The 20,134-nt window shown below is 35.9% G+C and overlaps 1 long non-coding RNA gene across 1 annotated transcript in view; it reads right to left on the reverse strand.

The window, feature by feature from the left end:
- Positions 1–18,352, reverse strand: part of LOC134483413 (uncharacterized) — a 204,202-nt gene extending 185,850 nt beyond the window's left edge. Inside the window, exons 1-2 of the long non-coding RNA XR_015646592.1 lie at positions 18,281–18,352; positions 13,975–14,071 (exon numbers count right to left, since the gene is read on the reverse strand). This is a non-coding gene — a long non-coding RNA (uncharacterized LOC134483413). The remainder of the gene's footprint in view (positions 1–13,974; positions 14,072–18,280) is intronic.
- Positions 18,353–20,134: the final 1,782 nt, after the last annotated feature.

The following is a 20,134-nucleotide window of genomic DNA, read 5'->3' on the forward strand; positions in this document are numbered from 1 at the left end:
CAGGCATCTTTGTGTGCCTCTTCTCTGAACTGGACCTGCTGCATGACTTAAGTAATCACACTGGCCTCTGCCCCCATTCTGTGCTAGTGAGCTAGCATTACCCTCCAATCACGCATGCTTGTATGGTTGCCAGGCTGCAGAGATTCAAAATCTTTTCGAAAGCTAATGACACAAGGCAGGTTGCAATGAGCTTTAAGTTGTCCTATTGCTAGTATGAAAGTGGGGGGTCTTCATAAACCCCTGTATAAATTGGTCAGGGATAAATTCAAGGTGCTTTTTGAGCAATGATGCCTACAGGATATCGAATTATTTTCACATTTAGATATCTATACAAAGGAAAGAAAGAGTGCTTAGGAAAAATGTAACAAAATTAGAGAATGTACGAAACCACTAGATACTTGTAATATCAGGAGAAATCACTAAAGAATAAAAGATACTACTTCAATGATATTCTGCATTAGTCAGATTTTGCTTGATAAGGTGGATTTTTAGAGGATCTGATGTGCTCATGTAAATGAAGCACTTGCCATTAACATAATGTTTGTTATTTACTAAAAGCATTGGTTTGTGATTCAATGATGATTTTTTCTTCTGTTTTAAAAATTGTTACTTTGATATATTTACTTTTTTGTTTGAATGCCTTATTTTTTATTTATTTATTTATTTTTTTTATTAACTTGAGTATTTCTTATATACATTTCGAGTGTTATTCCCTTTCCCGGTTTCCGGGCAAACATCCCCCTCCCCCCTCCCCTTGAATGCCTTTTAAATAGGTGCTTACTTGTTCAATTTAGCTGGAATGGAAATTCACTTGATGAGAGGGCTGTCTTTTAACTCAGAGATTTATTGACTTCTGACTTGTAAGTGCTACATGTAAACTCACATGTCACCACAGTTAGCTATATTTTAATGTTAATTATGTGTACATGTATACATCCTCTCTGTCTCTATCACTGAGACTCTGTCTCTCTATTTTTAAGCCCGAACTTGTGTCTGTGTACGTGTGTCTTTCTCTGTCTGTCTTTCTGTCTGTCTCTGCTCTGACTCTCTCCCTCTCTCTCTCTCTCTCTCTCTCTCTCTCTCTCTCTCTCTCTCTTTTTCTCTCTGTGTGTGTGTGTGTGTGTGTGTGTGTGTGTATGCATATGTGTAGAGGTATTAGGTGCTAAAGGCTGTATATGTATCAAGATATGCAGTTACATGTAATTTGACATTCCTGACATGAGTTCTTAGAAACAATTTTGCAGTGCAGTATTACTTTTTATAAGAAGAATCATCACTCAACATCAGTATGCAACTTTAAACCTTGGTGATTCTGTGGCCAGTGAATATGAACATGGAGTACAAACAAAAATGTAGAGTAGCTCCTGAATGTTAATGATTCTACAATTATTTATGTTTCAATAAATGTAAATTATATTGACTTAATAATATCCTTTTCTGCAAGACAAAGTGTACCTGGGAAAGAGAAATGCATCAGGAATTACAGAATGTGCTTCGATTTGGACAATCAGCCCTGTGTCCTACAATTAAGGAAGGAAAACATTTGCAAAACAACACGGTGACTTTGAATGCATATGGGAATACTCAGCTTCCTATTCTATAGTATTACTTTCAGAAGCTATCCCTGTGTGGATAACTTTACTTCAATATAGGACTGAGCAGATAAGGATGGCAATATATTAATACATATCATATTGAGAGAAGGAATGACCACTCTTAAACAGGCTGGGCTACTGCAGATCAGACCCTCTGAATCTTCTGTCAATGCTGGAGATGTTTAAAACTTGCTGCAAAGATTATTCTGCCATCTTGATTTTAAAGATACCTTTCAAAGATTGATTCCTAATATTAAAAATCCTGTGAAATTACAATGCCGTAGTATTGTATTTATCAAAATTGTCAGAGGGTACTTGGTAACAAGTACACAAGTTACAGTAAAGTATTATATAGAGAGGCAATGTTTGCATCAATAGCTTTTTTTCGGGACAGGAAGATGCTGTGCAGAATACACTGGATTTAAATGTACAGTGTTCCGTCTTAATCTGCGAGCTATTGGGTTAAAAATAATGGTTTTTATGTAAGGGATAATGGCAACGATAATGTATGGTTTTCTAAACAAGAAAAGGAATCCTAAATGTTTTTACATTTTATACATGTACTGTGTGTCAATGTGAGATCAGGACACTGAAAACACTGAAAGAAATCCCTGTGTTTCATCATACTGTTGTGTGTTTGTTTGTTTGTTTGTTTTTACTGGAATTTTTTATTTATATTTCAAATGTTATTCACTTTCCCGGTTTCCTAGACATAAGCCCACTATCCCAACTTCCTTCCTTCCTTCTCTAAGGGTGTTCTCATCTCCATCAAGCCCCTCCTGCCTTCCCCCCAACATTCCCCTACAGTGAGAGTCCAACATTGGCAGGACCAAAGGCTTCCCCTTCCGCTGGTGCCAAAACAAGTCTATTCTCTGCTACCTATGCAGTTGCAGCCCTGGGTCAGTCCATGTATAGTCTTTAAGTAGTGGTTTAGTCCCTGGGAGCTCTGGTTTTTTGCCATGGTTGTTCATATGGCGTTCCAAGCCTCTTAAGTTCTTTCAGTCCTTTATTTCCTCCAATGGGGGTCCTTTATTTGCTGCTCCAAACTCTGCCTCCATATCCCCACCTATGAATAATCTTGTTTCCCCTTTTATGAAGGAGTGAAGAAGAACCTCACATTTTATGAGCTTTTCATTTTCTCTGATTAGTGGAGTCCTCCTTTTATCCTCTTCCTCCTTTTTCTCCTCTAATTCCTCCTCCTTTTCTCCTTTATTTTATTTCTAATTTTGTTCATATTCTGTTTAATTTTTGGAATTTGTTAGATAGTGTCACATTCTGTAGAGTAAGTTGGGCAAAAATATGAAGTAAATATTTTGCTTCTATTTCTTGAATGATATGATTAATATGTAAGTCAATATATCTTGAATGCTTTAATTTGATTTGTAAATGTGAATTTGACTTTGATCATCAATTAATTTTAGAATTTTCTGTTTTGTGAAAAAGTCCAATCATGTTGGCACATGCCCTTATATCTAACAATTTAGAGTCATAGGAAGAGAGTCTACTATGAGTATACTTACAGCCAGAATTACATTTTAGAGTTTGTAACAAAAACAAAAATATATTAATAAAATTCAAATTGTAGTATAGTAGCAAAAAATTATTTCTTCTCTCTCTTTATTTCTAGTGGTAAGCAGCAGGTTGCTGAATTAGCAGCTTATATCTCAAACCACAGAGAAGAAGCAGAGAGACTTCTCTCAAAACCTTCCACAAACAATCATCAACTAGGAGTCAACTGTTTAAAAATTAGAAACTGACCATTGACATCTCATTGAAACCACTGCATTCTACTCCTTGTCACCACAGTCTTACAACCAATTTATAATAAAAGTATACTATACAAATTTAAAAGACTCCATTATTTTTCATAGAATGAACCATGTTTAAAACCTTAAAGTGTCATTGAGCTTCAAGTCAATACTTTCAATGTTACCCCTGTAAAATCAAAATATAGTTACATATTTTAGCATAACAGCACATAAATCATATATAATTTTTCTCTAAAATGATTTCAGGCTGTTCTGATTAATGGTTAGGATGACCCTCAGCATGATATTATTCTGTCCCTACCTCCTGGCTGCTGTTGTTCCTTGTGTGTATAGTATATCTGCATTTGTGATGAAGGTCATTCAAATCTGTTTATGTTAGGTAAATATTTTACCAAAGGTTGAATATCAAACATATCTGTCCTTGGAATTAAAAACCCAATAGCATTTCCATTTTCAAGTCTTTCACAATCCAAATTCTCTATAAAACTCTAACATCTCATTTTGAAAAGGGGGCTCCTTTAAAATGTACTTTCTAACCTCCAGAGAGAAGAAGCAATCAATGACGTGAACAGAGAAAAATCAAACCACAATCGTGTTAATACCTCTACATCTTATTACCTGTGATCCACTTATATTTTCTGGGATATTTTAAAGGGTCTGAGCAACATCACCACCATCATCATCATCATCATCATCATCATCATCAACAACAACCACAACAACAACAACAACAACAACAACAACAATAACAACCACCTCATTGTGAGTTATCCAGAAGGTTAAAGACAAATACAGAATGGATCTGCTTATATTTTGATATTTTAAGCCCTGACAATGGCATACAAGAATTAGGCAGGAGGAAAGGATTTTATGAGGGTAGAGAAACAATATAAATAATTATGGGGCATATTTGGGGGATACATTGGAATGTAGCAAATAAATGGAGATGGGGGAATGAAAAGGAGAGAGTGGAATAGTAAGAGGGTCAGCTATAAGTAGGAGTCAGATCAGTTCTTAATATATAACATAAATAAAAAATAAAGGATATTTAAAAAATTGGAGAGAATGACAGAACTAGACATCTCTTCCCACCAAATGAAATCTCCGACCCCATGTATTGGCTCTATCTACTATATTTTTTGGCCAATGTGTCCTCATTGTAATACTCTAATCACTTCAAGCTATTGCCTAAGGTACTGATTGCTGCATAAGGCTGATGATGGCTCTATTGTTGAAGACAACACCTACATTCTTTTGAACATAGAGAAGACAAACAGGTGCCTAACTAAATCATTTACCTTTTGAATAGTGTTGCTGGTACTGAAATGTGTTTGGCAGGGTTATTGAGGGAAAACTTAAACACCAACCCACCTCTATACTATTTGACCTACCACACTCAGCTGCCTACAGGATACAATGCTGCAATTGTGGCACCTTCAAGGGAGTAAGCAACCACTATATGACTGGATTTGAGACATGCAGAGTGAGATAGAACACATTTCTACCATTGTTCTCATGACAAAATACTGGGGTTTCAGGCTTAAAGCAGGTATTATTGTCTGCTATGCAAATGTAGATGCAAAATGATTCCTAACAATATTCTGTTATGCCCATATATCAGTATATTGCTCTATTGTCATCACAAAAGCTAGCATATATAATAGATGGGGACAGTTACAGAGAACTATATCTGCACAATATAACAAAGTGAAAGACCTTGGATCATACTCTCATAAATGAGTCATTACCAGCTAATCTCTTCCTTCATGGCTCAGGAAAGATTTTTAGAAGTCATGGTAGAATTATTGTAAGGCACAGTGGTACTGGGAGGAATGCAAGCAAGTGATCAATAATGTCCAGATACAAAAGCACTTATATACATATATACTTATATAAACCAGGAAGCCATGCAAAGGAAATGCACAGGTTTTGCAGGTCAAATTATTTGGTGTCCAACCACTAATATCTGAATCTGAATGTGATCTACCTCACTAAGAAGCTCTCTCATTGTGACATAATTTCTAATATCAAAAGTGCTTTTGTCCAGTACAGTTTCATGGGAATAGAACCTACAATCAAGCAGGTACTTCATTATACCTTACATAAATCAATGGTAGTTTTGAATTTTTTTATTCATAATATATTATATTTTTGACCATGCTGGTAATTTCCCATATATTTTGACTCCCAATTTAATATTTTCTTCGACTTTCTCTGTAAGTATGTATCTCCGTGTGTCTATGTGCTTCTTGTGTTTTATCATTTTTGATTCCACTGGTCGTTTGTTCTGTTTTAGTCAGGTTATTTTTTTCTTTTTATATTTTCTAAGGGGTGGGGTGAGAACATGAGGAAATAGGTCATTTTCCAGATGGAAAGAATCAGGGAGGATGAAATAATGAGGCGGGATATATTGTCGGAAAAAATCAATTTTCAAAAATTATTAATTCAAAAACTGATACAGATTGATATTATTTCATCTTCATGTATTAACATTTAATTAAGCAAGTCTTCAGAGGATAAGTTTCTTTCTATTGGTCAGAGGAAAACTTGTGCAAGTCAATCCTCTATTTCTACTCTGATGCCTTCCTGGATAGAACTCTGTTTTAATTGGAGTTCATTTTACATATTCTTTCAACTCACTGGTGAATCAAATTATTTCTTTCACTGAAACAGTGAAGTTCCAACCCAGGAACTGCCATATCCTGGGCATACATCCTAGACTGAGCAACGCCCCTATGTCTCAATGGTTTAGAAAAGAATGAATATCATTTCATTTGATTTGTTCTGTCCTTTTTTTCGAGCATGCAATATAAAGTTACTGAAAAATATTTTACTATAATTATGTCTCAGATAAAGTAGTTATTTGTTTATTTATGTCATTTAAACTCACTTCTTTTGCTGATTTGTGATGCATCCTCCCAAACTGTAGCCTAGGGTTCCTTCTCACTAGTTTAATCCAAAGTGTACTCAGACGGGTAGTCCCAGTTCATCTCTCTCACTGTGGAATTACAGGTTACAGCATGGTACCTTCCGTCTACATTTTCATATTTGAAAAATTCAGTCCCTAAAAGAATTGAACTTCAAAGGTAAATGAATGGAACTAGAAAACATCATACTGAATGAAGTTTCCAGACCACCAAGACAAGTATATTATATATTTGCTTATATGTGGACATTAGCTGTTAAGTCAATGAACCAATGTACAATCTACAGAAGCAGAGAAATTGTTTTTAGAGTTTGGGACTAGGAGTAATAGATAGGTCTCCTTAGGAAAGTGAACTAGAATAGATCAATATGCATGGTATGGGGCTTGAAAAGGGAGGGAAGAAGTAGTGATAATTAGTGAAGACGTGAGTAGAGGAAGGAATATGGAGATAAATAAAATTAAGAGACATCCTATGGTTACTGTGTTAACAACCAGCAAATGCTTTATGAATATATGCATATGGATGCAGTTTAAAAGATTTCTTTTTTTTTTTTTTGGTTTTTTTTTTTTTCGGAGCTGGGGACCGAACCCAGGGCCTTGCGCTTCCTAAGCAAGCGCTCTACCACTGAGCTAAATCCCCAACCCCCTAAAAGATTTCTTTTAACATTATGTTTCTGGAATCAGAAGTTTTGATTATTTACTATAGGTTAGGTTGAAATGCTATGACTTTGTGCATATCCTAGTTAGTGAGATGATAATTCTGAACATGCATATAACTGTATTACTGAAGGCATAATATTATAAAGTCACATGCACCCAACTGTTACTGTATGTGACAGGGAAAAGGGTAAAGGATAATGAACGAATGTGGAGTGGCACTTTGAGATACTGATGTTCAGTAATTAACTGAATATTGTTGATAGAATCCAATTCACCAAGATCTGTCTGTCTGTCTATCTATCTATCTATCTATCTATCTATCTATCTATCTATCTATCTATCTATGATCATTCTAACTACCTACTTACCTACATATCTACCTACTTATCTATATTTTATTATTATGGATATAATAAAAATATGCCATCAGCAAAACTTCATGCATGTATTTCCGCATTATATTTGTGTGTGTGTGTGTGTGTGTGTGTGTGTGTGTGTGTGTGTGTGTGTGAATTTCTTAGTATGGCTTGATCATATTCACATTTCCTTCCATTTCTTCCAGATGAAATCCTTCCCTGCCCATCTAGTTTTGTATCTTTTTCAGAAACAATTTATACTGCAGTATATATAGCTGTGATTCAACCTACTTTTACATTAACAGGGCTGGAAAAATTACCTACTAATGCAAAAGTGTTATGAGTGACACGAAAATAACCAGCCTACATTCTGGCTGGATTTAAGGCTTGTTCCTCAAATTGAAATGTATAAATTTTCTTGCTATTCGAATCAAAATCCTGTAGCCAAATATAACATAGGCCTGAAGGGAAAGCAAATGTTATTACTCTGATAAAAGAACATAGTATTAATCTAAGTCCTAATGACTTATCCTTAGACCCTTAACTTACTGTATTTTTCAACCCTCTTGAGAGAAGATTCTTCTGCTAGAACATCATGCCTAACATAAAGATCAATAGCTGTTCAAGATGCATGGAGTAAGAGAATGCTCAATTCCAGTCACAAAGTAAAATGTCTATATCATGTTTCTCTCCCAGGGTTCAGGATTCATTGTGGAAGAAAGGCTTGTAGAGTTATGAGTATTATAGACAGTATAGAACTAAAGTCAGCTTTCGTAAATGTTGTGACTACTGCTGACAACTACACACTGACTTCAGTGTAAGATACACGGAGATTTATTCTCTCTTTCTCTGTCTCTCTGTCTCTGTCTCTCTCTGTGTGTGTGTGTGTGTGTGTGTGTGTGTGTGTGTGTGTGTGTGTGTGTATGTGTGTGACATGACCACATATAAAGGTAACAGGAAAATTTTGGAGAGTCAGCTCACTACATGTGCATGTACATGTATTTTAGAGAGAAAACTCAAATTGCAAGGCTTAAACAGCAATCACCTTTATCTAAATTGCCAGGGTCTTAGGATGCCTAGACAGGCCTCACCTGCCTAGAAGAGGAAGGGGAGAATAGGGGAAAGGTTGTGGGAATGGTGGTGACATGGGAGGGGACAGCAAGCAGAAAGTAAAGGGAAGAAATAAAATATAAATTTAAATTTTAAAAAGTTAAAAATGATTTTCACATACATATGTTCTAGTGGTAATAGATACATAAGTAAGGAGACTCACAATATAATAGGTCTGTATTTCATTGGAGGGGAGTTTTTACAAAACAATGGTATAAATATGAAGGGAAACTAGTGACTGACTAAGTGTCTTACTAAGGGTTTTACTTCTGTGAACTGAAACCAAGAACAAGACAGCACTAATAAAGATCACATTGAATTGGGGCTGGCTTATAGGTTCAGCGGTTCAGTCTATTATCTTTAAGGTAGAAGCCTGGCAGTGTCAAGGCAGACATGGGCATTCAAGGGTTGAGAGTTACACCTATATTATAATGGCATCAAGCAGAAGATTGGATTCCAGATAGCTAAGATGTGGGTATTGAACTCCACACACACAGTGACACACTTACTCCAACAAAGCTACATCTCCTAACATTGCCATTCCCTGGGCCAAGCATAAACAAACCACTGAATAAATGGTGATGGTAGTAGAAGCTGTGATTTGAGGAATGAATGTGAGCAAGGGTAAATATCCCTAAAGTCGTTTTGAAAAAAGCATATGGAAGTAAACTTCTGTAAGAAACATTTTCCAAATAAGGTTAACTAGTAATAAGACAATGTTTTCTCGACAGGACACTATAGCCAGACAAGTACATTGTCCAGTGCCAGATTGGGTTGTCTACTTTTAATTCACTTTTCAGAGATTTCCCATACAGTCCATCCCATTAAAAACCTTCTTGGTTATTATACAGGATTTTAAAGTAGGACCCTATTGCTGAAGTAAGCACACGGTTAAGTCAAAGAACAGAGATAAATTTATCTAGCATTGCCCAATGAGCTTGATTCTACTGTGTATCTTAGAGAATAGTTTTCACAATACCAGAATATATGAAGCAGGCTACTGAAGGTGAAATGAAATCACTACTTTGTCAAGCTTGGATATACTCCCTGCCAATGAATACTTCCAATACAGTGATGAATTGCCTATCATGAGAATAACCAACATTTTTAGTTGGATTTGAGTCCCACAATGAATTCTAAAATTGGCACAGTTTTCCGTAGTAGGATCCTGCACCTAAACAGTGTATTCATACTACTTGCACATCGACTACTAATATCGTGCTAAGTCTTACTGATTTAAATCAAACCATAACTCATAACCATACCAATAAATAAGTGTTCCCATGAAAAATATTCAGAGACTAGAAAACCACACATACACAAGGATAAATGAGTAGGCATAATTTATTTCTTAAATAGGAAGGCAGTGATTCTTGTTTATATTGTATAAGTTAATATATGCAATTTTCAGAGTTAGCACATGTAGAATTTTCTGAGTAAAAATATGTGGCACAATAATGCAAATTATTGATAGATTCCATAAACCCATGTGGATGGTGCTTTCCATGTATTCGTGATCATTAAATAATTAAAACAGTGCATTCAGACAAAGGTACCATCATGATAGACATTATTGCTTTTGTGAGTTGAAATGGGGACAGTATAACAGTAAAGGCAATGGTAGTAATGCATCCTGATTCCAAATTGCCTATACCAATATACTATGTGAATTTTATGATTTTTCCCTTCACCATTTGTGGATGTTCTTTTAAATATAGGAGGTAAAAATATTGAAATGCATAAAATAATAGAGAAAAAAGGTAATATTGGAATTGATAAATTTGTTGTGCTGCAGTTCCTTTGTAAAAAGTCTGAAATACGAAGATTATGACCTTCGGTTTTATATAAATTCCAGTTTAATCTATGAGTTACTTTCTTACTACAGACCAGTCTTAGGAAATAAGTGCTCCAAATTGGAATTTTATAAACAATGCTTTATCATCCACTTGTGGTATATGGGTGATTTTGGAAGCAACTTTATAGTATGGAGAATCATTTCTCTGAGGAAAATGAAACTGTGAGAGAACTGAGGTTGAAAATGTAAGAGGACTACTTCAAAAAGCAGTCCTGTAACTAAATAAAAATTAAATTTCAAAGAATATCTATGAGCTTGTGAGATTCAGAAAAACTCATGAGTATATTTGTAATACTTATTTCATCCTCATGTGTTTTCTAAAAAATTAAAATGTATTACTTTAAAGTTTGCTCTTGAGACTCTTTGAATTTTTGAATTTGATTGTGCTCTAAGTCTTGCCAAAAATAATTTCAAGATTTCTTGGTGAAAATTTGTTGAATACAAAGGATAATTTGTTAGAACTTCAGGCATGGGCAGAAGTTGGAAGACTTCTGATCACAAACTTATTATCTATTATTAGTGGACAATATTTATTTCCTTAAATACCCTCTCTGATTTTGCAAGCAAAATATTTTAAAGGAGTTCTAAAACAAGAATTTCTTAGTTCAGTTCATATATGAAGTCAATGAAAGAAGTTTCACACTGGGACGTGGTGATTTGCAAGGCAATGGGAAACCTATGTTTTACCTATGTCTTTACATATATATGGCATCTAGTTCCATTTCTTTGGGGAGAAATTGATGCTTTTATCTCAAAAAATAATGATTGTGTAGTAAGTATGAAATCCAAGGCCAGAAAGTGACTAAAGCATTAGTAAAATTAAACAAAAAATATTATGAAGCCTGAAATTAACATACAAGATGTGAAAATCATTAGTACTAGGCAGCAAAAATTCAGAAATATGGTTTAAGATATATACGTTTCTAAGGGAGGAAGTAAATACCTTAGGAACAGGATTCCGTTTACTGTAGAAAAAATTACCTATCGAAGTTTAATAGAAAATTGCAGAACAAAATATCTTTAAAGTGGTAAAGCAAGTAGGACAGATAATTTTTTTAATCTTTTTCCCCATCTTTATTAAATTGGGTAATTCTTATTAACATTTCAAATTTTATTCCCTTTCCGGTTTCCAGTCCAACATCACCCTAACACCTACCACTCCCTGTCTAGTTGGTGTTCCCCTCACAAACTTCCCCCCATTACTGCCCTCCCACTAGAAACCCATTCACTCGGGTCCCGCTTTGGCTGACCAAGGGCTTCCCCTTCCACTGGTGCCTAACTAGTCTACCTATGCAGTTGGAGCCCAGGGTCAGTCCATATATAGTCTTTGCCTAATGTCTTAGTCCCTGGAAGCACTGGTTGGTTGACATTGTTATTCTTTTTTTTTTCTTTTTTTCGGAGCTGGGGATGGAACCCAGGGCCTTGTGCTTCCTAGGTAAGCCCTCTACCACTGAGCTAAATCCCCAGCCCTGACATTGTTATTCTTATGGGGACTCAAGCCCCTTCAAGCTCTTTCAGCCCTTTCCCTGATTCCTTCAATGGGGGTCCTATTCTCATAATATGGACAGAACTTTTTTAATAGTTTAATACTGTGTTAGAAGTTGAAGTCTTTTTAGTGTAATCATCCTATGAAGAGGCTTCAATGGTTGCTTTGATAAGGGACTTATTTGTCCAGTATGCCAATGGAAAAAATACTTGGGAGAATACACAATTCTGAGGTATACATACATTCATTCAGAGGCAAACAGGACCCAACATTTGGGCTGAAAGTTCTTATATCATACAATACATTTCCACATAGTACAGACCCAGTTTTCTGGCCTTACTGAAAACAAGTATATTTCTTGGTAGTGATCTGAGAGTACTAATGGATATAACTGTGGGAAGAATCTGAATCTAGGGCTGTCAAGAGCACTCCTATCTACTTGGATTCTGAGGAAAATAACATGGTTATTCTCCAATTGAAAGAATTTTTTAAAGAAACTTATCACTATTTTTAAGTAGGCATTTTATTCATTTACACTTCAAATGATATGCCATTTATCTCTTATCCCTCCACAACGCCCAATCCCCTTCCTCCTCTCCCCATCCACTTTGCCTGTTTGAGCGTGCCTCCCCACCCATTCATCCACTCCTGCGTCACCAACCTATCATTATTAAATGGTGGAACATCAAGACTCCACAGTACCAAGGTCCTTTCCTCCTGTTCATGTCAGATAAGGCCATTCTCTACAGGTATTCTCTCTGGTTGGTAGTTTATTCTCTGGTACCCTTGGCGGATCTCTTTAATTCACATTGTTCTTTCTATGGGGTTGCAATCGACTTCTGCTCCTTCAGTCCTTCCCCTAGCTATTCCATTGGGGTCTCCAAGGCTCAGTATGATGATTGGCTCTATTTACATCTTTTGGTTAGGTGCTGATAGAACGGCTCAGAGAACAGTTATATCAGGCTTCTCTCAACAAGTGCTTCTTGAAATCTACAGTAGTGTTGTGGTTTGGTATCTGCGGATTAAACAAATCCTTAGAAACGGCTGTCGTTCCTTCAGGTTCTGTTCCATTTTTTCCCTCTCTTTCCTTTTGTCAGGAACATTTCTGGATTAAAATTTTTGAGATGGGTGGGTGGCACCATCCCTCAACTAGGGGTTGTGACTATCTACTGGAGGTGGTCTCTACATGTTCTATCTCTCCTTTGTGGGGTATTTCTGATAAAGTCATCCGTGTTTGGTCCTTGGAGACTCGTTTCCCTGGTTTCCGGGAATTTTTAGTAGCTATCCCAGGTTCTGCAGTCCTCAGTGCTAATTATTTCTATTCGCGTTCATTACCGTCTGTATTTCTCTCATATCCCTTCCAATAACTGATTTTGTCCCATCTTTTTCCCTCACACTTCTTTCTTCCTTCCAGATCCCTCCCTTCCTCTATCACCTGTGACAATTTTGTTCTCTCTTCTATGTAGGACTGAAGCATCCACATCTTGGTCTTCCTTCTTTTTTAACCCAGATATCCTCAGAACTGTGTCCATAAACAATTGAATGAATAATGAAAATATGGTACATTTACACAATGAAATGTAACTTACTTCATGAAATAAAAATCAACGAACTCTTACTTAAGTGGATAGAACTAGAAAAAAGTCATCCTGAGTGAGAAAAATCATCCTGAGTGAGGTACTCAGAACCCAAAAGAAAAATTTAGAAGTGATCACTGCTTAAAACTGCTTGTTAGGTTACAATCCTTACAAATGTATGTGAAAATCCTAAAATCCTCAGAGATAAGATACAGAGTGAGGAACTAGAAATGATAGAAGGTTTTCCTGAATAAGTGAAAACATAATTAAATCTGGAGATATTTGTTGTAATGTGACAGTTGAATGGGAATATTAAATGCAGAAGTAGAGTTAAGTTAAAGGGACACAAGAATCTGTGGACTATCTGAAGAATTTTATGGAAAATACTAGAGTAGAGACTCCTTAATCTATAATATTTTAATGGAATATTCTTAAAACACATCACAAAATAATAAGAACAGTACAACCTAACTGCCATCTCTCACTACCAAAGCCATTCCAGTGACATGTATGCATTACATCTATTTGAGATTTCATGACTGAGATCTCACAGCAACTCCCAAACAACTTACATTCCTACCCACATTTTTTTGCTTTACAAAAACTGATCATAAAACCATGCTGATGAGAGAACACTTACCTATCTCATTGAACATGAAGAAGTTAAGTAGGTGACTTACTGGAGTATTCACTCCTTCTTGACAATGTTCATGGATTGGAAAATTCAGTTATACTTCCTGAGGAGAAAAGGAAAGATGAACATAGCTGAAATCCTTCAGTTTACAATGGTGGAGTCCCTATACTGTACATGGGTGCAATAGTAGTAAAAATGCAGTGAGAGTAAGTAACAATTATTTGACTGGATACAATGCCTAGTCCATGAGACACATTCTTGACATAGCTCATATGCCTAAGAAAAGGGAAATAAGTAGACAGTGACCAAGGGACATACCAAACACCATTTTTTCTCTGTGAAAACAATGTAGCAATTTAAAAAATCCTCATAATATTCTGTTATTCTCTTTAATTAATATATTACTCAGCCATGATCACAGAAGCTACTATCTCTTATTAATGGCAACAAAGCCAGACATATACCTGAAGAATGTATAGAGAATAAGAGAGATTTGGTAACTCAGTCATACATGCAAATTCTCTATAAAAATGTTCCCTTCATCTCTCATGATTCTTTGTGTCGGGTGAAAACTTACAGCAAGTGGGAATAGAAAGAATGTAACCAAGGAACCAATTTTTTTAGATATAACAGACCTAACTCACATGTGATCTCATATAGATCATGAGAGCATGCATATGGTTTCCATAGAGTAAAGTGAATTGGCTCCCATTACTGAGAGAAAGAACTAAACACAATCTACCATCTCTAACCATGAAGCTATTTCCAAAACACAAATGTTCCTAACGGAGAAATTAATTTAATATGGTGGAGTCTAACTGATTATAGAAATCACATTCATGGAAGGTTTTATTCAAAGCAGTAGACATCCAAATCAAATGAACTCAATGGTATTTTGACAAAAAATTTTTGAATCCTAATGCTGTGTCTTTCAAAATAAAAACCAATAAAATTGAACAAAAGAGAAAGTGGAAAAAAACATCAGTTTGTTCCAGCAGATTTCAAGATAAGATCATGATGTATACACACAATAAAATTTCTTTGCTGGACATAGAGAATTCAACCTTGTGCTATCCAGTAAAGTTTCCCTGGTGGTTATCTTTCATAATGCTAGAAAACACTATCGAGTCTCCATTAAGAAAAAATAATGGTTTTCTTATCATTTAATAATCCTTATATGCTACAATAATGACTGGCCTAGTAAAATGCATTAACATTTCAACTGTGTAAAGGGAATTTTGTGCTTAACAAACCAAATTATTAATTAGAATGAGGCCAGTACTAGAGGAGAAAATTCAGGAATGATACTACAAACATGATCAATAAACTTGGCTAGGGATTTTAAAGATCCTACCAGAAAACACACTAGCATTGCTTTACTAAATATTAATTTTGCCAAATTCCCATTTAAATATTTCCGTTATGCCCTTTGCCATGTGTTGCTGATTATTTCTGTAGATAACAATTCTATTACTAATTTTTTTTGTTGGCACAATGATACATATCCACACAAAGGACAGTGAATAAACAACAGTCAGTACTCAGACACAGTTGGGGATTCTAAATGTCCCTATACTGGGTAAAAACTAGAGGACAGGATCTAATGCCTTGGAATGTCTCCATAAATGGCCTGGCTGTTGTAAACATGGCCTCCTACAGTTAGAGTTACATGTGTGCCCCTCACAAGATTGAGCAAAAAATCAAGAAAGGAAGAGGAGGGCTTCTCAATATCCCAATTCAATCTGCACACATTCTTACTGGCATAGATGGCTAAAGGGGTAGCAAGTGTCCTGTTTCCTTAGAAATGTGGTCACTGCTAAGGATAAACAGAACATATTTCAGAAAAATAAAACAACAGACAACAAATACCGAGGGAGCATCCTGTTAAGTAGTGAGAAATTCAATTTTTTTTTAAATCATGAACGGGACAAGAAGGTTCATTCTTCCTGTGTTATTCAGCAAAGTATTAGGAGATTCCTTTGACTAAGATATTATTTATGCATAAAAGTTTCTAAATGTGGCAGCAGAAACCTGATAATGATTAAAATTACTTTCAGCATTGTAACAGTGTGAAAAAATTAATGAAAAGACATGTCCAGAAGTAACAAATATTTTGAGGAACACACTATGTAAACAATGTCATTTATAAAATATTATATATAGGTTTGCGGATTTAGCTCAGTGGTAGAGTGCTTGCCTAGCACGTGCAGGGCCCTGGGTTCAGTCCCCAGGTCCGAAAAAAAGAAAAGAAAATTAAAAAAAATATTATATATAATACTGTTATATAATATATATTATATAACAACATTTTATATAAAATGTTACATATGTATTACCTATGCATATATTTGATGATGACCAATAATATCATTCACAGAAATTAAAAAATAATGTTGTAAAATTATATGGAGACAAAAAAGATACCCTGTAATATAAACCTGAATAGTAAACAAAGTTGAGGAGATATCAACATGCCAGATTTCAATTTGTATTGTGTAATAGCTGAAGTAACAAAAACTATAATGAATGGTGCTACTCTGTTATTTTTGTATTAATTAACACCTCTTTAGGAGCAACATCCTCAGGAAACCCTCAGGATGATGTTGGCTTGGATCAAAATAGGCATGTATTTTATAAATTATTTTTTTAAATCTGAAACCCAAACAACATTTTGAAATACAAAACAAAATACAATAGGTAAAAGTATAGGGCGTGCCTGTGCGTAAATCTGTGTCTCAAAGTCTATTATTAGTCTGCATTCTTTCCTCTGTACACATCTTAGAGCATTCAATTTAGTATATTTATGGCATACCTGAGTGTGTTAAAAATTGGGTCTCTGATTTTTGTGTCTGCTCGTTTTACTTTGTTGGAGTGCCTTGCCCACCCTCAATATGTTCTTTAAATATCTTACTATATTTCATTTTGTTAATGTTTGGTTTGTATCCCTTGGGTGTAATTTTCCTCATAAGAGCCAGAAAGGGAAGGGATCTAGAAGGGACAGGAGGTGGGGAGAAACTGGGAAGAGTTTTAAAAAAGGAAAAATATAACCGTGATATAAATAAAAATTAAAATGGAAATGAAAAATTGGGAGAAAAATCAATTTTCACTAAAACTACAACACCGTTTTATAATGAAAAACAAAATACAATTCCAAAAAGCCCAGAAAGAATACAAAGAAACAGAAACAAAAGAAAGGCACACCCTTGTGGATTTATCTGATGGAGGATAGCCAAGCCACCCCCCAAAAAAAACATAACCGCACAAAAGAACCAAAAACAAATCTGCATTATATTTTGCATATCTTATAAAGTTCATCCAAATCAATGGATCAAAACAAAGTATAGATTACATATCCAAAGAAAGTTACTTCCATTGCACGAGTTTATTATTGAATCTGGGCAAGATTTAAAAGTAAAAACATATTAACAAATAACATATACCGAAAGACACTAAAGTACTGTCTTAACATTCAAACTAGATCACCTTATGTGATCACAGAAGAAAACGGTTTATTATTCTGTACTACTCTATGCAGTGTATGTGATGTGAGTATGTGAGTATGTGTGTGTTTTTGTGCATATATATGTACACACATATGTGTGTATATATATATATATATATATATATATATACATGTGGAAACTTGCTGGAAGGTGCAGCACGTTTCCACATGCCTGCAGTTCACAAAACCAAATACACTCTGCCCACTACTCTTTTTACAGCCATTTTGGAATCCCCTTTCCTTTATTATAACTATCAGAACATCAAAACCCATTCTTACCTGATGACCCAACTATTCAGAAACTGGGAGGTACAAACTACATCATCTATTGTGTTCTTTCCCTCTGATGATAATCTGTATGTTAACTCTCAAAATGATTTTAATCCCTTCATATCATTCAGTCTATGGCAGATACTGAGATACCACTGTAACTTCCTTTATGGGTGTAATTTTTATGCTAAATCCGTACACAAACTTAAATGTCCTTTTTATTTTCCTGACTGCCATTACTCCCACACACCAATAATCCACAATTTGGTCAGCTCTTTGAAATGCTAATGTTCACCCTGGAGGAGAAGGGACCTGAAGTGACAGGACAGATTGACAGCTCAAGGGGTGGGGCACAGCAGCAAACACAAGACAGGACAAAGGAAGCAAGGACCTGATCTGATAGCTTTCTGATCTGACTTTTCAGAGTCAAATGCTTGAGATCTAGAGAATAATCTTTTATCCCAACAAATCTGAAATATTTAGTGTGAAAAAAAATCTTATCTACTTATGAAAATATTTTGGGGGTGTGAAAGAGCTGACCTTGTTTGCTGCATTGCCTTGATGACCAGTCCTAGGGTGCTTGTGACAGGCATCTATGTCTGCCTCTTCTCTGAGCAGGACCTGCTGCATGACTTAAGTAATCACACTGAACCCGCCCCCAGTCTGTGCTAGTGAACCAGCATAACCCTCTAATCACGCATGCGTGCATGGTTGCTAGGCTGCAGAGATTCAAAATCTTTTCAAAAGCTAATGACACAAGGCAGGCAGATGTGATCTTTAAGCTGTACTATTGCTAGAATGAAAGCGCTGGGTCTTCAAAACCCCTGTATAAATTGGTCAGGGATAAATTCAAGGTGCTTTCTGGGCAATGATGACTACAGGGTATTGAATTATATTCACATTTAGATCTCTATACACAAGAAAGAAAGAGTGCTTAGGAAAAATGTAACAAAATTACAGAATGTACGAAAGTACTAGATACTTGTAATATCAGGAGAAATCACTAAAGAATAAAAGATGCTACTTTATTAATATTATGCCTTAGATTTTTTTTTTAAATTTTTTTATTAGATATATTTCTTTTTTTTTTTCTCCATCTTTATTAACTTGGGTATTTCTTATTTACATTTCAATTGTTATTCCCTTTCCCGGTTTCCAGGCCAACATCACCCTCCCCCCCCCCTCTCCCCTTCTATATGGGTGTTCCCCTCCCCATCCTCCCCTAACTACCGTTCTCCCCCCAACAATCACGTTCACTGGGGGTTCAGTCTTGGCAGGACCAAGGGCTTCCCCTTCCACTGGTGCCCTTACTAGGCTATTCATTGCTACCTATGCAGTTGGAGTCCAGGGTCAGTCCATGTATAGTCTTTAGGTAGTGGCTTAGTCCCTGGAAGCTCTGGTTGCTTGGCATTGTTGTTCATATGGGGTCTCAAGCCCCTTCAGCTCTTTCAGTCCTTTCTCTGATTCCTTCAACAGGGATACCGTTCTCAGTTCAGTGGTTTGCTGCTGGCATTCGCCTATGTATTTGCCATATTCTGGCTGTGTCTCTCAGGAGAGATCTACATCCGGTTCCTGTCAGCCTGCACTTCTTTGCTTCATCCATCTTATCACATTTATTGGCTGAATATGTATGGGCCACATGTGGGGCAGGCTCTAAATGGGTCTTCCTTCTTCCTCTGTTCTAAACTTTGCCTCCCTATCCCCTCCCAAGGGTATTCTTGTTCCCCTTTTAAAGAAGGAGTGAAACATTGGCATTTTGGTCATCCTTCTTGAGTTTCATGTGTTCTGTGCATCTAGGATAATTCGATCATTTGGACTAATAGCCACTTATCAATGAGTGCATACCATGTGTGGTTTTCTGTGATTGGGTTACCTCACTCAGGATGATATTTTCCAGGTCCATCCATTTGCCTATGAATTTCATAAAGTCATTGTTTTTGATTAGCTGAGCATTTTTTGAGGTCTTTTTCTTGGACCCCCATCTGTGACAAGAATTGTCTTTATGAATACCTAAGAGAAAGCTGTTAGGCTGTTCTCCTACCAAAGATTTTGCTTGTCATTACAGTTTGTTGAATTTTGAAAATTGAATAAAACAAATTTATTTCCCAGCACTCTCAAGTTTGATGTTTCCAAAGATAACATACTTTTAGGTAGACATTTTCTTTATAAACGTAGGTGATATTTACTCATTGTTGAAGACTGGAAACATAAATAACAAATAACTTAGAGCCCCACTACCCAGAACATGCTTTAACCTATCAAATCTAGAGTGAGGCAGAAGGAATGTTTTTAAGTGTGAAAGGCTAATATAGAAGCCCACAGAGAGAGAGAGAGAGAGAGAGAGAGAGAGAGAGAGAGAGAGAGAGAGAGAGTGCTTGATCAGAAGAGTGCTTG

This window comes from Rattus norvegicus, chromosome 1, assembly GCF_021556685.1.
Source record: "Rattus norvegicus strain SHRSP/BbbUtx chromosome 1, alternate assembly SHRSP_T2T, whole genome shotgun sequence".
Classification (NCBI taxonomy): Eukaryota; Metazoa; Chordata; class Mammalia; order Rodentia; family Muridae; genus Rattus; species Rattus norvegicus.